Source organism: Pseudophryne corroboree, unplaced genomic scaffold (genome assembly GCF_028390025.1).
Source record: "Pseudophryne corroboree isolate aPseCor3 unplaced genomic scaffold, aPseCor3.hap2 scaffold_279, whole genome shotgun sequence".
NCBI classification, from domain to species: Eukaryota; Metazoa; Chordata; class Amphibia; order Anura; family Myobatrachidae; genus Pseudophryne; species Pseudophryne corroboree.
Window position 1 is genome coordinate 84,059 of NW_026969452.1, and position 8,219 is coordinate 92,277.

At 39.9% G+C, this 8,219-nt stretch overlaps 2 pseudogenes; one reads left to right on the forward strand and one right to left on the reverse strand.

Moving 5' to 3' along the window:
• Positions 1-1,894: 1,894 nt before the first annotated feature.
• On the forward strand, positions 1,895-2,073 carry LOC135014172 (U1 spliceosomal RNA; annotated as a pseudogene).
• Positions 2,074-4,176: 2,103 nt separating this feature from the next.
• On the reverse strand, positions 4,177-4,318 carry LOC135014067 (U1 spliceosomal RNA; annotated as a pseudogene).
• Positions 4,319-8,219: the final 3,901 nt, after the last annotated feature.

Genomic DNA, 8,219 nt, shown 5'->3' on the forward strand with positions numbered 1-8,219 from the left:
ACCCCAGCGCTATATGACCCAGGAAAAAAACACAATCATTTTATGTTTACCCAGTAGCGCTGTATTTCCATATATATATGCGCCTAATTATGTGCCCCCTCTTCTTTAAGACCCTCTTTCTACCGTGGTATAAGCAGGGGAGAGTCCAGGGAGTTTCCGCTCAGCGGTGCTGTGGAGAAAATGGCGCTGGTGAGTGCTGAGGGAGAAGCCCCACCGCCTCAGCGACGGGTTTCTGTCCCGCTCAAATATAGTAAAAAAATGGCGGGGGCTCTTATATATATATACAGTGCCTAGCTGCATATATATTTATTTTGCCAAAGAGAGGTCTATATTGCTGCCCAGGGCGTCCCTCCTGCGCCCTTCACCCTTACACTGACTGCCGTGTGTGAGGTGTATGGGAGCAATGGAGCACAGCTTTACTGCTGTGCGTTACCTCAGTGAAGATCATGACGTCTTTCGCCGCCTCTGAAGTCTTCTTTTCTTCTCATACTCACCCGGCTTCTATCTTCCGGCTCTGCGAGGGGGACGGCGGCGCGGCTCTGGGACGGACGGCGAGGGTGAGACCTGCGTACCGATCCCTCTGGAGCTAATGCTGTACAGTAGCCTAAGAAGCAGAGCCTATCAACTCACAGAAGTAGGTGTGCATCTCTCCCCTCCGCCCCTCGATGCAGGGAGTCTGTTGCCAGCAGGCTCCCTGAAAATAAAAAAATCTAACAAATATACTTTCTGTCAGGAAACTCAGGAGAGCTCCCTGAAAAGCACCCAGTCTCCTCTGGGCACAGTAGTAAACTGAGGTCTGGAGGAGGGGCATAGAGGGAGGAGCCAGTGCACACCCAGATCTAAAGTCTTTCTTAAAGTGCCCATGTCTCCTGCGGAGCCCGTCTATCCCCCATGGTCCTTACGGAGTCCCCAGCATCCTCTAGGACGTAAGAGAAAAATTATGCTGGCAGAAAAATCCAATTGAGTGATTAAACAGCTCCAGAGCTGCTCTGTAAGGCAAGTAAAAGGGTGTGGGCCCTGCAGCACTACCTGTAGTTTGCATTGTGCATTGGAAGCCTAGTTTGCTGTCTGTTTCCACTTCTTTTTTCTTGAGCCCCTCCCGTCTATACCCTTGTGCACTATCCTGACTTCTCCTCCCGTCTGCTTACTTTGTGCCTTCCAATGCACAATGCAAACTACAGGTAGTGCTGCAGGGCCCACACCCTTTTACTTGCCTTACAGAGCAGCTCTTGAGCTGTTACAGTGCCCAGCTGCTGCAAGAAATCAGCGTGAATGCTTCAGGGGCTGGGGCATGGCAAACATGAGCCCCACACCGAAGGAGGGTGGGGGTGTTTAATGCGAACTAGGGGTCTCGCACAATGCGAACTACAGGTAGTGCTACAGGGCCCACACCCTTTTACTTGCCTTACAGAGCAGCTCTGGAGCTGTTACAGTGCCCAGCTGCTGCAAGAAATCAGCTTGAATCCTTCAGGGGCTGGGGCATAGCCAACATGAGCCCCACACCGACGGAGGGTGGAGGTGTTTAATGCGAACTAGGGGTCATCCAAGTGCCGCAAAAGGCCGCCATGCCCTGCACGCCCCTTTTCTCTTTTCATATGCAGACGAGGGTTGAAGCCAACTTTGACCCACTGCTTGGATGACATCGCCATATGCAAATCCATCTGCTGCAGGCCTTCCCCCAGGAATGCTTGCACTAGTTGTTGCATTTGGTTTGTTGTTTGGGGGTGCTTCAGTATTAGGCAGCCTTCTGCCCTCCCATGTTCATCTGAAAATATGTGTTCTCCCTGCAGTTGTTGTCCCCAGATGAGAGTTCCCTTGTGCTGCCTCAGTTGAATCTCCTTTACTTGACAGAGATGTGCCTGAGCAGCGGCCCTCCCCAGCCCTATCCCAAATCATACTTATTTTGCATAGGAGATACCATGGTCATGAAGACTGTTCTCCCAGGGTGCGGTTCATTCATTGCATTCTGGGTATGCTGACCCCTGTGATTTCCCCAAATGTGGGAAACTCGACTGCATTATTTAATGCGAACTAGGGGTCATCCAAGCACCGCAAAAGGCCGCCATGCCCTGCATACCCCTTTTCTCTTTTCATAAGCAGACGAGGTTTGAAGCCAACCTTGACCCACTGCTTGGATGACATCACTTGCTGCCTTTCCAATGAAGCAAGTTTAATTTAATAATAGGTGAAAAACCATCCCTACAAAGGTGTTAATCAGATACTTGGCTTTGTGGACACTTTTCAGAGCACAAATTTGTTAGCATAAAAATAAAGCCAGAAAATGAAGAGCTGTTTAATCACTCAATTGGATTTTTCTGCCAGCATATTTCTTTTTCTCTGCAACCCACTGCTAAATTGTGCTTCGTGGCTGTTTTTTTTATAAAATCACTTAATCAAATCTAACTCTGATTACATCAGAGAAGGCCAGGTACCCTACACCATAAGAGGTGGTTTGAAATTTTTACTTGTCTACTTAAAGATCACCAAAATCTGATAACAAGGTCAATTACGTCCATAGGTGGGATTGAACCACCAACCTTTTGGTTAACAACTGAACACGCTAACTGTTTGTGCCTCAGAGACACTTTGCGAAAGTACATACTGACAAAGGCTAATAAGCATTCATCTAGAACGTTTCCTAGAAAAACTTTAAAAAGTCAATAATCTGGAGAGTTTTTGTAAGATGTTTCTTCCATCAACCAATGAAGAAACACATTGGTACTTTCCCATGATGAGTGAGTGCTTCAGGATCTCTTGCACTTACATGTGCAGCAGAGTACTGTAATGGAAGCATGCTAGGTCCATAACCCAGAGGTAGGCAGATTGAAACTATCCTCTGCTATATGCATTGTTTTTTGTTAATTAAAGTAATCCAAAACTGGGATTGATATTTTTGCTCTTTTATTTTTACTTAAAGTACAATAACTTTTACCATTTTAATTTATTTTAATAGTATATTGACAGTATTGTTTTCTTTCAAAAATCCACTTAATTTTCTTTACCCTATTATTAAAATGGTAATTGACAAAAACAAACTACATTGTCACCAGAAGAGCAGTACAAAATATACAAGTGATATATTAAAATCATCTTTCCAGCTTGAATTTCAATGATGCCTTGGTGCAACAATTTTGTGAGAAACATCTTCACCCATAAAGAAAGATTTTCTTAATTCCTTACCTGTGTGCTGATTAGATATCACCTTGTTTTCACATTAAACAGACTTCCCCATGAGGAAGCAGCAAGGATGCAGTGACGTTTATGTTTCCTGGTGTCAACCTGTATTATTTCAGTAGACATTGAAATGAGGATGCATCTTGCTGCCTTTCCAATGAAGCAAGTTTAATTCAGTAATAGGTGAAAAACCATTCCTACAAAGGTGTTAATCAGAGACTTGGCTTTGTGGACACTTTTCAGAGAGCAAATTTGTTAGCATAAACATAAAATCAGAAAATGAAGAGCTGTTTAATCACTCAATTGGACTTTTCTGCCAGCATAATTTTTTTTCTCTGCAACCCACTGCTAAATTGTGCTTCCTAGCTGTTTTTTATAAAATCACTTAATCAAATCTAACTCTGATTACATCAGAGAAGGCCGGGTACCCTACACCATAAGAGGGGGTTTGAAATTTTGACTTGTCTACTTAAAGATCACCAAAATCTGATAACAAGGTCAATTACATCCCTGGGTGGGATTGAATCACCAACCTTTAGGTTAATAGCCATACACACTAACTGATTGCGCCACAGCGACACTTTGCAAAAGTACATACTGACAAAGGCTAATAAGCATTCATCTAGAACGTTTCCTAGAAAAACTTTAAAAAGTCAATAATCTGGAGAATTTTTGTAAGAAACACATTGGTACTTTCCCATGATGAGTGAGTGCTTCAGTATCTCTTGCACTTACATGGGCTATTAACCAAAAGGTTCCCACCCAGTGATGTAATTGACCTTGTGATCAGATTTTGGTGATCTTTAAGTAGACAAGTCAAAATTTCAAACCCCCTCTTATGGTGTAGGGTACCTGGCCTTCTCTGACGTAATCAGAGTTAGATTTAATTAAGGTGCACAAGGGCATAGAAGGGAGCGGTTTAAGAAAAGAGAAGTGGAAACAGACAGCAAACTAGGCTGGAGAGAGACCTGAGACAAAGAGATCAGAATTATACGAGAGCCGACCAGGGGAAACACAAATTATGCAGTCAAGTTTCCCACATTTGGGGAAATCGCAGGAGCAGCACACCCAGAGTGCAATGGGTGAGCCTTGCCCTGGGAGAAGCACCTTCATGATCATAGTATCTCACCTGGCAGGTAAGTAGGAGTTGGGCTAGTTCTGGGGAGGGTCGCTGCTCGGGTACCCCCCTGTCAAGTGAAGGAGATCCAACTGAGGCAGCACAAGGGAACTCTCGAAAGAAGAACAAGGCTAGAGGAAGATCTGAGACAAAGAAATCTGACTTTTACCAGAGCTGACCAGAGGAAAGCACAAACACAGTCCCCCACTACCACCAGGAAACATTAACGCCACTGCATCCTTGCTGCTTTCTCATGTGGAAGTCTATTTAATGTGAAAACAAGGTGATATCTAATTAGCACACAGAAAAGAAAATTAAGTGAATTTTTGAAAGAAAACAATACTGTCAATATACTATTAAAACAAATTAAAATGGTAAAAGTTATTGTACTTTAAGTAAAAATAAAAGAGCAAAAATGTCAATCCCAGTTTTGGATTACTTTAATTAACAAAAAAAATGCATATAGCAGAGGATAGTTTCAATCTGCCTACCTCTGGGTTATGGACCCAGCATGCTTCCATTACAGTACTCTGCTGCACATGTAAGTGCAAGAGATCCTGAAGCACTCACTCATCATGGGAAAGTACCAATGTGTTTCTTCATTGGTTGATGGAAGAAACATCCTACAAAAACTCTCCACATTATTGACTTTTTAAAATGTTTCTAGGAAACGTTCTGGATGAATGCTTATTAGCCTTTTTCAGTATATGCTTTTGCAAAGTGTCGCTGTGGCGCAATCAGTTAGTGTGTAAAGCTATTAACCAAAAGGTTGGTGGTTCAATCCCACCCAGGGACGTAATTGACCTTGTTATCAGATTTTGGTGATCTTTATGTAGACAAGTCAAAATTTCAAACCCCCTCTTATGGTGTAGGGTACCTGGCCTTCTCTGATGTAATCAGAGTTAGATTTGATTCAGTGATTTTATAAAAACAGCTAGGAAGCACAATTTAGCAGTGGGTTGCAGAGAAAAAGAAATATGCTGGCAAAAAAATCCAACTGAGTGATTAAACAGCTCTTCATTTTCTGGCTTTATTTTTATGCTAACAAATTTGTTCTCTGAAAAGTGTCCACAAAGCCAAGTCTCTGATTAACACCTTTGTAGGGATGGTTTTTCACCTATTACTAAATTAAACTTGCTTCATTGGAAAGGCAGCAAGATGCATCCTCATTTCAATATCTACAGAAATAATACAGGTTGACACCAGGAAACATTAACGCCACTGCATCCTTGCTGCTTTCTCATGTGGAAGTCTGTTTAATGTGAAAACAAGGTGATATCTAATTAGCACACAGGTAAGGAATTAAGAAAATCTTTATTTAAGGGTGAAGATGTTTCTCACAAAATCGTTGCCCCAATGCATCATTGAAATTCAAGCTGGAAAGATGATTTTAATATATCACTTGTACATTTTGTATTGCTCTTCTGGTGACAATGTAGTTTGTTTTTGTCAATTACCATTTTAATAATCGGGTAAAGAAAATTAATTGGATTTTTGAAAGAAAACAATACTGTCAATATACTATTAAAACAAATTAAAATGGTAAAAGTTATTGTACTTTAAGTAAAAATAAAAGAGCAAAAATATCAATCCCAGTTTTGGATTACTTTAATTAACAAAAAAAAAATGCATATAGCAGAGGATAGTTTCAATCTGCCTACCTCTGGGTTATGGGCCCAGCATTTTTCCATTGCAGTACTCTGCTGCACATGTAAGTTGAAGAGATCCTGAAGCACTCACTCATCATGGGAAAGTACCAATGTGTTTCTTTGTTGGTTGATGGAAGAAACATCTTACAAAAACTCTCCAGATTATTGACTTTTTAAAGTTTTTCTAGGAAACGTTCTAGATGAATGCTTATTAGCCTTTGTCAGCATGTATGTTTGTAAAGTGTCTCTGTGGCGCAATCTGTTAGTGTGTTTGGTTATTAATCAAAGGGTTGGTGGTTCAATCCCACCCAGGGATGTAATTGACCTTGTTATCAGATTTTGGTGATCTTTAAGTAGACAAGTCAAAATTTCAAACCCCCTTCTTATGGTGTAGGGTACCTGGCCTACTCTGATGTAATCAGAGTTAGATTTGAATCAGTGATTTTATAAAAAAAACAGCTAGGAAGCACAATTTAGCAGTGGGTTGCAGAGAAAAAGAAATATGCTGGCAGAAAAATCCAATTGAGTGATTAAACAGCTCTTCATTTTCTGGCTTTATTTTTATGCTAACAAATTTGTTCTCTGAAAAGTGTCCACAAAGCCAAGTCTCTGATTAACACCTTTGTAGGGATGGTTTTTCACCTATTACTAAATTAAACTTGCTTCATTGGAAAGGCAGCAAGATGCATCCTCATTTCAATGTCTACTGAAATAATACAGGTTGACACCAGGAAACATTAACGCCACTGCATCCTTGCTGCTTTCGCATGTGGAAGTCTGTTTAATGTGAAAACAAGGTGATATCTAATTAGCACACAGGTAAGGAATTAAGAAAATCTTTATTTAAGGGTGAAGGTGTTTCTCACAAAATCGTTGCCCCAATGCATCATTGAAATTCAAGCTGGAAAGATGATTTTAATATATCACTTGTACATTTTGTATTGCTCTTCTGGTGACAATGTAGTTTGTTTTTGTCAATTACCATTTTAATAATAGGGTAAAGAAAATTAAGTGGATTTTTGAAAGAAAACAATACTGTCAATATACTATTAAAACAAATTAAAATGGTAAAAGTTATTGTACTTTAAGTAAAAATAAAAGAGCAAAAATATCAATCCCAGTTTTGGATTACTTTAATTAACAAAAAAAAATGCATATAGCAGAGGATAGTTTCAATCTGCCTACCTCTGGGTTATGGGCCCAGCATTTTTCCATTGCAGTACTCTGCTGCACATGTAAGTGCAAGAGATCCTGAAGCACTTACTCATCATGGGAAAGTACCAATGTGTTTCTTCGTTGGTTGATGGAAGAAACATCTTACAAAAACTCTCCAGACTATTGACTTTTTAAAGTTTTTCTAGGAAACGTTCTAGATGAATGCTTATTAGCCTTTGTCAGTATGTACGTTTGTAAAGTGTCTCTGTGGCGCAATCTGTTAGTGTGTTTGGTTATTAATCAAAGGGTTGGTGGTTCAATCCCACCCAGGGATGTAATTGACCTTGTTATCAGATTTTGGTGATCTTTAAGTAGACAAGTCAAAATTTCAAACCCCCTTCTTATGGTGTAGGGTACCTGGCCTACTCTGATGTAATCAGAGTTAGATTTGAATCAGTGATTTTATAAAAAAAACAGCTAGGAAGCACAATTTAGCAGTGGGTTGCAGAGAAAAAGAAATATGCTGGCAGAAAAATCCAATTGAGTGATTAAACAGCTCTTCATTTTCTGGCTTTATTTTTATGCTAACGAATTTGTTCTCTGAAAAGTGTCCACAAAGCCAAGTATCTGATTAACATATTTGTAGGGATGGTTTTTCACCTATTACTAAATTAAACTTGCTTCATTGGAAAGGCAGCAAGATGCATCCTCATTTCAATATCTACTGAAATAATACAGGTTGACACCAGGAAACATTAACGCCACTGCATCCTTGCTGCTTTCTCATGTGGAAGTCTGTTTAATGTGAAAACAAGGTGATATCTAATTAGCACACAGGTAAGGAATTAAGAACATCTTTATTTAAGGGTGAAGATGTTTCTCACAAAATCGTTGCCCCAATGCATCATTGAAATTCAAGCTGGAAAGATGATTTTAATATATCACTTGTACATTTTGTATTGCTCTTCTGGTGACAATGTAGTTTGTTTTTGTCAATTACCATTTTAATAATCGGGTAAAGAAAATTAATTGGATTTTTGAAAGAAAACAATACTGTCAATATACTATTAAAACAAATTAAAATGGTAAAAGTTATTGTACTTTAAGTAAAAATAAAAGCTAAA